Here is a 15006-nt window from a genome sequence, read left to right as displayed (position 1 = left end):
GCGGCGCGGTCCGGGCGAAGAAGGCTCTGCCGGCGCCGCCATCTTGCCCAAGGCCCCGCCAGACGGAGGTGCGCTGCTGCTGCTGCTGCTGCCGCCGCCGGGAGCGCGAGGAGCCGCCGCCGCGTCTCGCCTCGCCTCGCTCCCTCCCTCCCCCATCCCCCGCCCTCCCCTCCCCTCCCTTCCCCCCCCGTCACGCACGGAGCCCGTCAGCGCACAGCGCTCCAGCCGCCCGGGCCGGTCCCTCCGCTGCCACCTTCCTTCCTGCCCGCCTGCCCCCGCCCGCAGCCGCCCAGCCGAGCCCCGGGCCCCCGCCAGAGGCCGCGGGGTTGCGTGTGCGCCCCCCCTCCCCTCCCTCCCTCCCCCGCGTGCGCCCGGTCCCCGGACGGGGCGGAGCGGAGAGCGCAGGCCCCGGCCAAGCCCCAAGCCGGAGCCGTAAGCCCAGGGCCGCCGGGCAGGAGCTGGTGACGCAGGAAAAACGCCCCGGCGGTGCCGCCGGCGCCGGAGAGAGCGGAGCGGCCTGGGCCGGGATCTGAAGCGCGGGCAGCGGCGGCAGCTTCGCCCTCCCTCTTTCCGTCGCAGTACACGGCGCCCGCCCGGGGAAGGAGGGTGGGGGGGTGGGTTGGGGGTGTGTGTGTGTTGGGGGGGGGGGGGGGGAGACGGGACCGGGGAAGCGGAGCCGCCCCCTCAGTCAGCCGGCCGCACGCCCGGGATCGCGGGGCCTGGCATGAGACTCTGCCCTGCTGGCTACCTGGGATGAGGCGGTCCTCGGCCGCGCTCCTTCGGCAGCACCCAGGAAGGCACCGGGCCGTCGCAGCAGCAGCCGCGGGACAAGGAGAAGCCGTGCGGGGGTGAGTGGAGGAGCGCTGTGGCCGGGCGGGGCCGGGAAGCCGAGGCCGGGGCCGGGTACGCGGCGAGGCGAAGCCGGCTGCTCGGGGGCAGCTGTTTGTGCTGCAGCCGGCCGCCGTCGTGCGGAGCGGAGCGGAGGGAGGCGCTCCCCGGGGGATGGGGCTCCCCGGGTCGGGGTGCGGGACGGCGGGGTGCGGCGGGGAGGAGGGGGCGAGCCGGGCCCCGCGGGGCGGGGGTGGTGGTGGTGGTGAGGGGGGTGTGTGGGGATAACGAGCGGCGGGTGGCGGCAGCGCCTCCCTCGCAGCCCCCGGCGTGTGGCCCTGCATCGCTGGTGTTTTGGAGGGCAAGGGAAAATGGCTGACGGCTCCTCATCCTCTCCCCGGCTGCCGGGAGGTGGAAGTGCTCCGCGCCCCTCGGGGGGCTCTGCCGGCCGGCGCGCGGCCCCTCCCGCCGTCCCCGTGTCCTCCCTTCCCGGTGCCGCCGGGCGAGGAGGGCCCGGTGGCTCCCCGCAGCGCTGCACCCAGCTTTGCCTCCCCTGGTTCTCGCTTCCCTTCGCACCGAACGCCATTACTGAGGTGGAGTGATTGGAGCCGTGTAGGCCCGGGCGACGCCTGGAAATAAGGCCCTGCCGAGGCGCTTTTCCTACAGTCTCAATGAAAACCACCAGCACCAGCTCGTTCACGCCCGCTGTAAACATTATTAACACGTAGGCCACTCCTCTAGCCTCGGCTTCCAGCAACCCTATTTCGATGCACACACACACACACACCCGTTTGTGGCTTTTTGCATCTTCTTCTGGTTCACCCTGCCGCTTCTTCTCGAAGTTATGTCTTAGGGCTTGTCCGTTGAGATTTATTTTAGGCCATATAACCCTCTGCCCTCGTCCGAGGTGTGCGGCAGGGGTAGTTGCGTGCAGTTTGGCCACGGTTATTCTCTGTTATTGTCCTCAAGAAAACGGAGGATTTCACCAGTTGGATGGGTTGTTGGGGGTTTTTTGGTGTGTTGGTAATTGATGTGCTAACGTGTACTCTCCCACTTTTTTGCGGCATTGTTTGTATACAGAGAGAACAGCCTTTGAAAATTATTTATTTTGTTCTCATAGAAGCATCCAAAAATGTTGAGGTGGTTTTTAAGGTGCCGTATTTCATTTTCAGGTGGCTCCATCAGAAGCCCAGTTAAGTATTTTGAAGATGTACAATAACACACAACTGTACAGGAAAAAAAAAATTATTTCAGAAAAGAATCGTTCTAATTAAATGCTCAAAGGACTCCCAGGCTCACTGTAGACATACTTTGTGTGTCTCAGCTGTCTTCATGTTGTCTGTACAACTTGATTTACATTCACAGTTCTGCAGTTGTATTCCTATCTCTGGACGTTTGTATTGGCCCAAAGACCCTCTGAAGTCACAGGCTCAAAGCTAGCACAAGGCCCACTTTTGCTGACCTAGTTGCAGAACTGGGACCTGTATTTTTAAAAAGTTGTTGAATTTAGTTATTAATATGCCGTGTTAAGTATACTAGTGGCAACACTTGTTATGACAGATGGACTACATAACCTGTGTTTTTCAGCAGGCTTCTCAAATGCCTGACGAATGGATATTAAAATTGTTTTGTTTAGGAAGGGACTATTGATGGGTGTTTGGAGGTTTGACCTTTATTGATTACGGAATAGAAATGGTGTCTCTAGTAAGAAAGATTTAGGGGTGACTGAAATCTCTAGGCAGCTAACTTTATTCTTGATATTTTAAGGTTTTACTTTGAGAAATTGGCAGAAGTCCCCATCATAAATATTCCTGATCAAGTAACATGTTTATTTCAGCAAAACCTAAGTCATACATGAGGGTGTTGGAGGTGTTTTTGTTTGTTTGCTTGGGGTTTTTTTTTTTTTTTTTTTTTTTAAAATAATGCTTTTGATTCTTTGAGTTGAAGTAATGTTTATTCTTTGAACCAACAAAGTACAGTAGCTAATATCAATAATTTTGGGGAAGCATATAAAATACATGTATCGATTATTCTGTTGCAATACCCTGGACAATGGTGATGCGTAATGATAACTTTGAGTGGAAAACATAAACATAATCATAAAACTGCAGTGGAAGAAACTCAAGTATCAGCATGTTGTGTTTGGGGGAGGGCAAGGGGGAATGTAGCTAAAAATAAATGTAAGATTGTATCATAGTAACTTTCTCCTCTCTCTCCAATACCTTTTGTACTTTTCTTTCATGTATGTTTTCTTAATGGTATTTCTTTTGGGTAGCCTCTGTCTTAATCTTTCCAGGCTGCTACTTCATGTCTTGCAGAATTTGCCCTTGTGATACTTCTGCCCATTGAATTGTCAGGAAGACTACATCTGGAGGTGATAATCAATAAGGATAGCCGTAGCAAAACAGTTTACTCTTTCTGTATCTGTGGAACACTGTCACCCTTACATAAACGTTTTACTTCCCACATTGTGGTGCATTTGTACTCAGAAATAGACCAGGGCAACTACTCTCTGTTCTAAATGCACACTTTTAGGTTTATGCATTTTATTAATGTTCTGGAATTCTTACAAGTGAGACTCAGGATAAACAAAAATAGTGGATTAGTGTCTATTCAATAAAATAAGATAGACTTTTAAGAAAGTAAAGGTATCTGTAATACCTTTGTTCCAAGACGTCTTACATTTAAAATTGCAATTAGTTCCAATACGAGTACAACTGCGTTAAAATGGATAGGAATTCAGTTATTTATCAGTTTGAACAAATCACTATTAAATGTCTTTAAAGTTATGTTTCTGTCAGGTGTGTATTGAAAATATATGAAGTTTCATGGGAAATATTTCTGTCCTTCCTGCTCTGGTTTAGAAGTACGAACTTATTTCAGGTATTTGAATGGCAAACTCTTTTGTGTTAGGCAGTACTCTTGAGAGTGTGTGTGTGTATATATATAATTCTTTATTCACCACGCCCCCCACCCCAAAATACTGTTTTATATATCCTAACAGATCTAAAAACTGTAGGTATATTTTGAAAACATCCTGAGCAGGATGGCCTCATTTGTGAAGTAAAGGAATCAAAGGCGGTGTGTCTTAACAGTTTTTCACTTAAAGCATGATTTATTTATTTTTTTAAAAAACAAGCCAAACCCTGCAAAACCCCAGAAACTATTAGACTTACTTTTTTTCTTTTAATCACAAACACGTTTAATCAAACCAGTAGTCTTGCTTATCCAGCACTTGCAGAGACCAGTGTGAAGTGGTTGTCTGAAGATGTAAGAAACTACGCTGGGTTTACTGTTTACTTGAAAAGCTGTACATGTGAAGGCTTTTTTGTGGCCTTTAGAAAATTGTTTCCTGGATGTTTGCATTAGTATTAATCTGAACATATGGACATGGTTTCTCTTGTTCAGTTATCTTAAGTTTTTCTTATAAAGTGGATCTGTCACCTTTAAACTCTGTGTAGCTGCATCTGGTTTTATTATCCATATCACCCTTGTTTAAAATCAGGGTTCAAAATTTAAAGCTGTACTTGAGGGTATGTTTTGGGAACACAGCTTGTTAATGTCTGTCTTTTGTTGCAGTACCTTTCCTTTTGCAAAGCTAACAGTGCTATGTACTGTTGCTGTAGACTTGTCTTATATCATACGTGATGTTTGTGGTATATAACTACGCTACTTTTTTTTTTCTTTAACATAACTGAGCTTTGTTATGTATACTGTCCCCCGACACAAACCTAATTAAAAATTAAGCTATACTGCTATACCTGCCCTTTACTATCAGTTTAGAACATTCACCACAATCTTGTTTTGTTCCATTTTTCTTAAGAGGTTCTTATTCTGCAATATCCAGTAGTGATGAAAGTCAGTTGCTTAGCTGTCTTGCCAAGCAGTTGGTTATGTTTAGGAAGAGCAGTTTGGTAAACCTTTGTATTGCAGAATGGTAGTTAAAAGAAACAGTCTTTCCATAGCAGAGGCGAGGGATGGAAAGGAGGTCTTTCATAAGCATATGGTTGCATGCAGTGACACTTGAGTTTTTCTACCTGGGAAGTTTGAGCTACTTTGGATTCACAGGTTAGAAAAATGCAGTGACATTTTTCATATTTTAAATCTAGGTTTTGTTCTCTTATTAATGTAAGAACATCTTAAAGTTCTCTGTTATAATGAGTTACAGTTCCGTAATCTTTAAAACAGTTATGTTGTATTGGCTGTCTCTGTTACGCTTAAGGCTGTAGCATGACTTGAGAATATGGTTAACGGAGGTTCCCTCTGCACTTCATGACAGAACCATGTTTTGACTTAGATCTTCTTGTTTAGAGTCTTGAATAGATAGACAGTGGCAGAAAGCCGTACTGTCATGACTTTGCACCATGAAAATGTCAGCTATTGCATTTTTGAGACATTACAGTGTCCACTTGAGCCCACTGGTGCTTGGAGAACTTTCTATGGATCTGGTTTAGTAAAATAATTTAAAATACTGTGTGTTGGTAAGTTTACAGGAGAGCTGTTGTTAACTTTCCCCACAATAGAGGAGAGGAGCAAAGTACATAAGTAGCCAGTTGTGACTAAGTGTAAAATCTTTCGGCTTTTTTTTTTCCTTAAGGGAGCTTAACAGCACAGCCAGTTCCTTTTGCATTTTTTGTTGTGAATTTTCTGATACTTGCTTCATTTTGTAAGAAGCCATTAGTTACTCATTTTGAGAGTTGAATTCAATTTGCTTGATATCAAAGGTTTTTGGTTGCCAGCTGTTGATGTGTTTTCAAATAAAAATTAAAATGCTGAGAATAAAACCCATTTGGCTACATATATGTTCACAGTCTTGCTTTCTCCTTGCTTGCATTAGGGATGTATGGTTTTCTTAGAGGATTGGTTAGTATTAGCTGAGAATGATTACTTGCTTTTGGTTAATTTCTTTGTGTTAGTACACCTCCAAAAGAGATCCATTCGATGTAGATTTAAAATCTAGTCATGTTTTGATTGCTAATATTTTCAGCTTTTTTCATGAAGTTAAAATGAATGCTGCTTTAGAAGTAATGCATAGCTATCAGGAACGGTGGGAAACTTTTATTTGTAGCATCCTTGATGTGCTTACAAAAACAGTATGTAACCTTGTTTCGTGATTTAGTTTTCCTTACACATGTAACTGCCAACAGAAAAATGTGATTTTTTTTTTTCACACAGATCTTTGCATGGACATCTTAGCAAATCATACTGTTTGGTAGTTAGTGTTTAGCCATGAATTCACTCATAAGAGGGGAATTCCACATTGCATCATTCCTTAAAGATGTACATCTGTGAATGGAGAACTCTGACAGAAGAAACCTTTTTTCCAATTTTTTTTTCTTAAGCTGAGATTCAAGAATATGTTGAAGGCAAGACACAAACATGTGACTCCTTAATGTTTGCTCATGTCCTCTTCTCCTGTCTGCTATAAAATGTAAAAGGCTGCCATAGTATTTTTTTAACTGAAGTGTTGTTCAAGTGAGTGTTTCAAAATAATGAAAAGTACATGCAGGGAGTTTCAGGGCTAACTTTTCATTAAGCTTTCATGTAAAATATGCAAAACTCAAGTAATGGAAAATAGTCCCTAGAAGAGCCTTTGTTTAAGACAAATAACGCTTTTTTGTAACAGCTGAATGGCAACATGGAATGGCACAAAAATGTATGTTTTAAATTCCGTAGGCTTCAATCCTTAAGTAACCTAATTGCTGCTTAACCTTTTCTCTAGCTTCAGCGGGACTAGGTGTGGGAAGAGGAAAAGGTATTGTTTTGTGTTAGGGTGGTCTTAGCTACAGTGCTCTGAAATGGTGAAAGAAGAAAAAGGAGATTGTTTGGAAATGTGTCCAGTAAAGAAAAAACAGTAGTGATGTGTGCCAGGTAGGATCTCTCTGTTACCAGACAGGCTTTTTTGGTTGGAGGAGAGTGTCCTGTATTGGCTGTGGGTGGAACTTCAGTTTTCTTATCCAGAAGTGAAAATTGACAGTGAGGGGAAGAAAAGTCTCTTACTTTTTGTTGTGGTACAAGTGTTTCAGGACATTTTTCTAATAGGAGATGAGAATGAACATTGTTGTCAGAATATACTGGTGTATCAGTAAATGAGCCTTGCATCCTTTGGTGTTTTAATTTTTCTGCTGTCTTAGCAATGAAGTACTTCAGTGTGGTTTTGAATAAGTTTCAACAGAACAAGTCTATGAATTTGAAAGTTAAAGAAGAAAGGTGGACCTGCTTAGCTTAATTTTTAGGTAAATAGGTTGGTGAAAGACCAAAATTTTGATAAGCTAAAAGGTTAAACTATAGTTTAAATTATATTTTATATTGGACTTTGTATATTTCTAATTTAGAAATAAAATATTAATTGTTTGGTGATTTCTGTTGGTTTCCTTTTAATGCATTTTCCTGAATCCTTTAGATGTGAGGATTGATTTCTTTCTTTCTTTTTTTTTTTTTTTTAAATTGTGATGAATTCTCTGGAGCTTGAAGGTGAAAAATCCAGTGACTTGTTCTACAGTTTCAGGCTCCAGTTTTTCACAGCCCTCCATGTGTCTTGACCTCGTATTTCAGACAGTACTTTATTAAATCGCAGTGGGACCTTAAAATCCCAGGTGCTTTTCCTGACTGCTTATAATTGTGTGTGTGTATACGTGCACATGTGCGTGCACACACACGTGCAATGAGACATTTTTTTAAGATGATACACTTGCTATCTTCCTTAGTAAGATAGTCGGTAAGGTAGTCATGTCAGATTTCTTAAGTGCTTTATAGCTCTCTTGCTGTGTCAGAGTTTCTTTGTGATAGGTCTGGTAATTAGACAGGAAGATAACCTCCAGATAGCCTGAAAATTCTTACTGTTCTTATTCTTCTAGCAGTTTAGCCAGATTGCTGTGGTTGACAGTTTGTAACGTGTCTAGTGAAGATGTAACTTAAAACATGAATTGCCCTTACGGTGTTTGAGAAGCTATTAATTCCTTTCCCTTTCCTTCCATGCTTAAGGATTGGGAAAAGAGAAAATTTTTCATAAAATGAAAAGCTTTGAAGCGAAATGAAAAGCTTCATTTTCATCAGTGGCAATGGCTGCAGCAGGGTTAGCATAGTGGTAGTGAAACCTTGCTGTAAGCTGATGTGTCCAGTCATGGAAAAAAACCCCATGTGATCAGTATCAGCCTCTGGCTAGCAGGTATATGACTGAAATTTTTCACTTACCTGCACCATCCTGAGATTTTTTTGACCAGATGAAGGAGGGTTTGATAAAGCATCCTGTCATGAATTTTCCTTTTTCTTCCTATCACTTTCCTGATAATGGAATGAATATTTAGAACCAGTAGCAACTCTGGATATGGTGCCTGGAGGCAGCTGGATGAGGATAGTGAATGACCTATATGTTAGTTTAGTTTTGTTGTTGGCAAGTAGTAGCCAAAATGAGAGTCTGATTTGGTGATTCAAATGCACTGTGTTGATTGAACCTTAGTTGGTACTTCGGAAGATCATCTTTTTCTAAAATTGAAATTGTACTTGATACTTGATGTGCTGTTTGTTTATATGCTTTGTATTTACTTTGGTGCGAGTATCACACAGGAAGATCGAGATGTTGTATCCATTATCTAGACCAGCAGCAAGTAACTAACAGTTGGGAGCAGAGAATCAAAATCTCTCCTGTGAGAGCTGTTTCACACTTATAAGTATGTGCTTATGCTATACTACATCTAAAATACGGTTTGAGAGGTTTTCAGTGTTGATGAGCCACTGTGGTTCTTCATGGGTCTGAGAATACAATAAATAGTAGCAGTTCATACTTATACAATGAAGACTAACCCTTTAGTTCTACTTTCAATTACTCTAACAGCAACATTTTGCTTTAAATGTGAATTTATAATGCTGTGTCATTTAACTCTAAATGACAGTTGTCCACTAGAATTCTTTATTCCATACATCTAACATAGGCAGCTTCTCTAGTGTATTTGACGAATTTAAGTTCTTTTTGCAGAACTTCTGTGCCAGAAATGGGGGGGGGGGGGCCTTAACAACCATGTTGACGTTTAAACAGTTCAGCTGGAATTGGTTTTGCACCTACAGGAATTATGAAGACATTATTCTTGGGGTACATTTCTGTAGACCGGAACAGTAGGTATAAAAAACTTTGCTTCTTTCACAAGCTCTGGAAATGTTTGTTTTCTCTTAAGATACTTTCTCATGATTTTTAAGATGTTTTCTCTTAGTAAGAAATAAGGGGGTTTTTTGTTTAATTTTTTGTAGTTTGCTCTTACTTGCCTGCTTGTTCTGGTGGTGTTAGTCTGCTTTAAAGAAACTCTGTGGTGATACTTCATTGATCTGATAAAGCTAGTGTCTATGCATTTACCTTTTTTCTTTTCCTTCCTGAATATCTTCTGTTTAATTCATTCTGTGTTTTGTTATGCCATTTTTCCTTGAAAATGTTACTTATGAATTCAGAGTGCCCAATTGTTTTAGTGAATATCTTCCTTTGGACTTTTTTCTTTCTTTTTTTTTTCTCTCTAATACTTTTGGGTAGCTAATGCTTCTGAGTAACTAATGTTGTGTTTCACCAAAATTGGTGTGGTTAGGTGTATACTTTGGAGAGGCTTTCTTGCTGGGAAGAAAGTGTCATCTTTACAGATAACAACTTGTCACAGGGTGCTAATAGTCAGTTGTCTTTTTTCTTTCCTTTGCTGAATTTGTAAATATGAGGTTGATGTTTGAGGTACCTTATTTTTCCTCAGATGCTTGATAAACATAAGTGAAAAATTTGATTTCTCTCTCCCCCTTGCCCCAAGTTAAAACATAAATTGAATTTGGATAGGAGTAATACTTTTTTTCCCAGCTATAGTATGTATTATTCCATCAGGACTTGGGGTTTGCAGTATTTCAGAGTGGATTTCTCAGCAGAACTAAAACCTTGATTTTTAAAATGCTTCCAATATTCTTTTTTCAGTTGAATTATTAGATGGCTCAGTGAAGTTACTTAAAAATTGTGTGTGGTGGAAAAGCAAATGATGCAAAGAGCCTTGGAAAAAATGCACAAGTTATGATCTATTTAAGCATATTACCATTTAAGGGGGTTGTTTTCACTTGAGCCATGGGTAATTTAAGAAGATTCCTCTAAGCTTACATAAAAGTGGAAAATGGGGAAATACAAGAATGAAACTTGTTGTTAAACCGGTGCCGTCCCCATCTTTCCCCCCCCCGCCCCTCCTTGGTTATGAACTCTTCCTCCCATTGGATCCTTGACTCATTCAGTCTGGAAGGTGGATTGGATTGTCATTCAGTGTTTCATCTTTGGAATTCATTCTGTAAATTCATGTGTTACATCAGTCTAAATCCCATACGAAGTAGAATAATTACTCTGTTAATAAACTTGATAGGTGTTTTTTACTCTCAGCCTATACATTTCCCAAACATTAATGTATTATTTCTCACATCAGTCTGTACATGAAAAGGCTTGTGTTGTCTTTTGTTTTATTGATGAAGAATTGAGGCGCAGAGGCTGTAAAGTTCAAAAGTACCTCCTGTCATAACTTTTCAACAGATTTTTTTTTTAGATGTTCAGGTGTTACAGACACAGCTTATGCTGGCTTAAGTTGCTGTTGTGCTCCCTCACTATTCCTCAGTTTTTCCTTTATCTCAGTACCCAGAAAAATGAGAGGAAGATGAAGAGGTTAATCTGAAAAATCTGTGATTTCTCCAGCAACGTATATGAACAAGACACAGACAGAATTAACTTCTCGGGGTTCTATATAGCTGCTTTATAACCCAGAGATTTCCCTTTGACTTGTGCTGTTCTATTTATTTTCTTGTAAAACATCATTTAACTTCTGCAACAAATAAGGTATGGACAATTTTTCTTCCTGGTGCCTCAGTTGATTACTGTTTACCCAGGGGACTTAGTTTGATGGAAATGAAATGACATTGGAAACCAGATCACTCTGAAAATCCCGAATTATGTAGGAGAAAAATGACAAATTGAGCCTTTGACGATTTTAGAGAGCATGTTCTGTCTGCCTGTGTCTCACACACAGACACAAAATTTTGTTATAGGAAAATGTCTTTTGCTAAAAAGTAGCAAGACGTTAACTATCACAGTGGATACAGGTGTTGTACTCACTACTCATACTCTGTCTTCTCTAATTCCAGTTTTTTGACCTGAATTTCCAGATAATAATTTGAATCATGAAGTCTTGTTTACAGTTTCATAACTCTGGCCTTTGTTTTTTTTGTCAGCAGGAGTAAAATTTTTGCCACCTTCTGTGTTCTACATCATCTGCATTACCTGCTGTAGCTTTGTCACTGATTTATGTACTTGTGGTCAGATTGTTCAAAGTGTTACTGCTAAATTAATTTTCCTGACTTACTGTAAAGTATTCCACTGGCTTTATCATAATTTCCAGGGCAAAGATAGTTTTTTGCCTTCACCTGCTTAGACTTCTCACACTTAGCCTTATTAGCTCTGGCTACTTACTCTTTCTTTCATGACTGAACTTGTGCTGTTCGTGAACTGACATTCCTGGCATTTAGCATAGACTAAGCGGCTTTCTCTGTGTGTATTTTCCTGTGATATCTATTATGCTTGAGAAGAATTTTGGTCTTTATGACACTTCTGTGTTGTCAGGACTCATCTTGGCTCTAATGTATGTGAACCTTGGCTGCTATCATAGCTAAATATGTGCTAACTATAATTATCCATATTCTGTTTCCTTCCTTTTTCCTCCTTTTTCAGGGTGTATTTCATAATAGATTTGTCCTGATGCTGAAAGAGTTGGTTCTATCCATGGTTATGTACTCTTCCTGTTTCTTGTGCCATTGTTAGTGTTCATATGGCATGTGATGCAGCTGAAATTGAAAATTATTTTCATTCCTTTCTCCCAGTTACCTTTCAGCCAGATTGGCTTCTTGATCTGGCTGACTATGTGGTGACGCAAGGGCTAGTACTGGTGGTGAGAGGGTGGTTAGGATGAAAGCGAGCAAGATCGCCCTCCTTCTCTTCTGACAGTGGAGACTTACCTGGTTTCAAACAGACTGTGAAGCTGTAGCTTCAGCTAAGGCTTGTCCACGTGCAGAAATACAATGAAACTTCTGTTCTAAAATTTACCAGGATATAATACTCTCACTGGGGAATAAGATTGCTGTGTCTCACTGAGATTCCAACAATGGAAGCAGAAAAGATCCACGTACACACAGTGGTGGCGAAACAACCTTATGAGAGTTCCGTTGCTGTCACTTTGTGCTAGTTTAAGCACTGTCCTTAAAAAGAACAGTTACAACATCCCTCTTGTCTCTCTTGGCCTGCTGGTGGATTCAGCTGAAAACTGGTATCTTTATAGTCTATTTTGTGTACCGATGAGAGGTGCCCTCTAACAAGGGGGTTTATGGGATTCAGCAGTTAACCATTTTCACTGCAGGGAGATTAGTAGTAATGTGTGTTTTGGATTGGGTTTTTTGTGTGGTGGGTTGGTTTTTTTGAATGACTTCCTGGTTTTCAGACAGAACTGCAAAAGAGTTTTTAAACCCATTCTCAGTCCTTAGGGTGTGGTAGTAATTGATCATTGTCTCCTGCATTTCTCAGTAAAGAAGGTTATGACATGCTTTTTGATAGGTTTTATACATACAGGAATATTAAGTTTCTGGGACAGTGGAGTCACTTTTGGTTCTCTGGAGAAGTGGGTATAGCAGAAATAATTCTGTTTCCAACCCTGCTTTGTTCTTAATATACTTTCCAGGGGCTTCCTTACTTATTTCTATCCAACTTCCTCTGCTGTTTACCTTTTTGCATTTATATCAAACTACAGACTTCGTCGTGTTGGAAGAAGGAGCATTAAGACAGAAGACAAAACTGCTGTTCCTGTTGCCACTTCTTATTTCCTTGCAGAGAGGCCAGGATTTTCAAGGGGAGTTGTTAATACAAGTTCTTTGGAGCAGATAGATGGTTTTCAGTGATTTCTTGAGCATTGAGTCTGCTTAGGCAGATGGCTTGTGTGAGTTTAGTTGGAATGGAGCACATTTAAGGCAGACAGTCTTAAAAAAAATTAGCTATCAGCTTATTGTAACACCTCTAGTGAGCTTGTGCAAGCTTGATTTTTTCAGAGCAAGTATCTTCTGACTGAAATGGTTGTAAGGCAACAGGAAATGGCAAAATGTTTACTTGCAGTTAGTTAGCATTGAACTGTACAAAGATCGCCAGGCTGTTAGGCAGTTGGTACATTGAAAACTAGTTGGAAGTTTGGCTAAGTTTGTTAAGAGGTTATGAAGAAGCTTATTGAAACGTGAATTTTGATGCTGATATCACTTTCTTCTGTATTTGAGACATTTAAAATTATGCTTGATGATGATGGTGATGGTAGTGTTTGAGTTCCTGTGCTTCGCTTGTACCTTTTTGATTGAACATTACGTGAAAAGTAGAGTTTAAAAAACAGAGAAGGGAAACTAAAGCTATTACAGTAACGGCAATACTTAGATTATTTGAATTTAAAGCATTTCAGAATACCTATGTATTTCATAAAGTTAATTTTGTCATGATTCAAGAAAGTAAAATGCTTTCAACTTACTATGTGGTTTAGATGCTGTACCATGCTTTAATTATTTGCAGTTAACTAAGCAATAAGTTGTGTTAATTTTATACTTTGAGGGAAGATTTCTATAATGTGTTGATAATGCCACAGGATATTAGAAGTATAGACTACTACTAATAATAATTAGTTAAATAATAATTTAATGTGTAACACAGTTTAGAGAAGCCCTTGAATTCTCCATAGAAAACATGAAGGGAGTCAGAAGGGGCTAGCCTGATTTTTGCAGGCTAACTTTAAACTTCACTTTTCTAACAGAAGCTTTATAGTATAATTTTGATAGTGGCATTGGGTACTGCACACTACGGTGATATGTCAGGTGCGATGTATAAGCATGATTTAACAAAGAATAGCGTGCAAGTAAAATGTAGAAATAACATTGTAGTAATATCCATAATTCATTGGCTGAATGGCTTTAGACAATATTTCAAATATTTATAGCGCTGAGTTTCGCAAAGCCTTAAGTGCAGTGTACTATAAATAATTTCATGTTTTAAAGCCACAAGTGGAGTGAACCTGGAAGATGCTGTTATGCTTGCCTTCAAATATTTGAGAAAGAATGAAGGTAGCAAAAGCCATTCAGCACCTCCTGGTAGCCTGGTAGAATGTATGAACCTTATCAGAAATAACAGAAGCCATGATGTATTTATGTATCTCGGGGGAACCAAGGCTAGGGATGCCACTGAACATGAGAAATGATGATTTGGACATTTGTACGGTTCAGTGGGATCTTCTAAGGATGGAGCATTGAAGTGTTACTTCCTTTTCCATTCTGTTCCCGAGGAGGAATTGAAGTTGTGAATAGTATTAAATTGCTCCAGTATAGCAGATCAAAGGGAGTGTTTTGATTTAAACCTTTTTCATTAAGCTTTTAGATTTTTGTCTGCAGTTAATGTTATCTGTAATCCTTAGGCAGTTGGACTTAGATGACCATTGTAGGTCCTTCCTAGCTGAAAAATAATTCTGTTCTTAAGTATTCTATTTATTGAAGGAGGAGGCGGATACTTCATAGTTTTTAGCTTCATCAATCCTGCCTACAAAATTGTGCTAAAAAATTCTGAGATTTCTTTGTGAGACCTGCAGCAAAAGAACACAACTTCCAAGGAAGTTTCAAAGGTCAGCAGAGCTAGAGAATAAAGGTTCTTAACAATTATTAAGAGTTTGAGTTCAACTCTCCAAAAGTAGTGAGATATTTTGTGGACACTTCTTGGAATTTACAAAACTCATGTTCTTCTCCAGTTAACCTTAGGACCCAGTTTAGAGAAAAATTATAGAATCTAATGCAACCTAAAATAACAATAAAAGCTTCCTGCATGAGTTGCAGAACTAAAGTTCTGGATACGTATCAGTGGTTTCACTGCCACCCTCGCAATATTGGATACAAACCCCAAAGCTTTTACGAAGTTAGAAGTCCAAGGATTTGATTGTGAAAGAAGAAAGGAATATCCATTCCTAAAGGTAGAATTGAAGGAGCTTCTAAATTGGTTAAGAAACTGGAGTTTGCAGTTTGGAGGAAAAACATTTGTGTAGATGCAACAACATTTGTTTATTTTTGTCAATCTGAATGTGAATATTGCACACTTCTTATAGCAAACCTGAACAAAATGGAAAA

General features: G+C 40.6%; 1 protein-coding gene across 3 annotated transcripts in view; it reads left to right on the top strand.

Annotated features, from left to right (window-relative positions):
• Nucleotides 1-628: 628 nt before the first annotated feature.
• USP9X (ubiquitin specific peptidase 9 X-linked) overlaps nt 629-15006 on the top strand; it is a 102903-nt gene continuing 88525 nt past the window's right edge. For all 3 annotated transcript variants that reach the window (XM_049834798.1, XM_049834796.1, XM_049834797.1), the window contains exon 1: nt 629-848. The gene's annotated coding sequence lies outside the window, so the exon portion shown is untranslated. The remainder of the gene's footprint in view (nt 849-15006) is intronic.

This window comes from Accipiter gentilis, chromosome 32, assembly GCF_929443795.1.
Source record: "Accipiter gentilis chromosome 32, bAccGen1.1, whole genome shotgun sequence".
Lineage (NCBI taxonomy): Eukaryota > Metazoa > Chordata > Aves > Accipitriformes > Accipitridae > Astur > Astur gentilis.
Note: the sequence above shows the minus strand (reverse complement) of the source record. Positions and strands in the feature narration are given on the sequence as shown.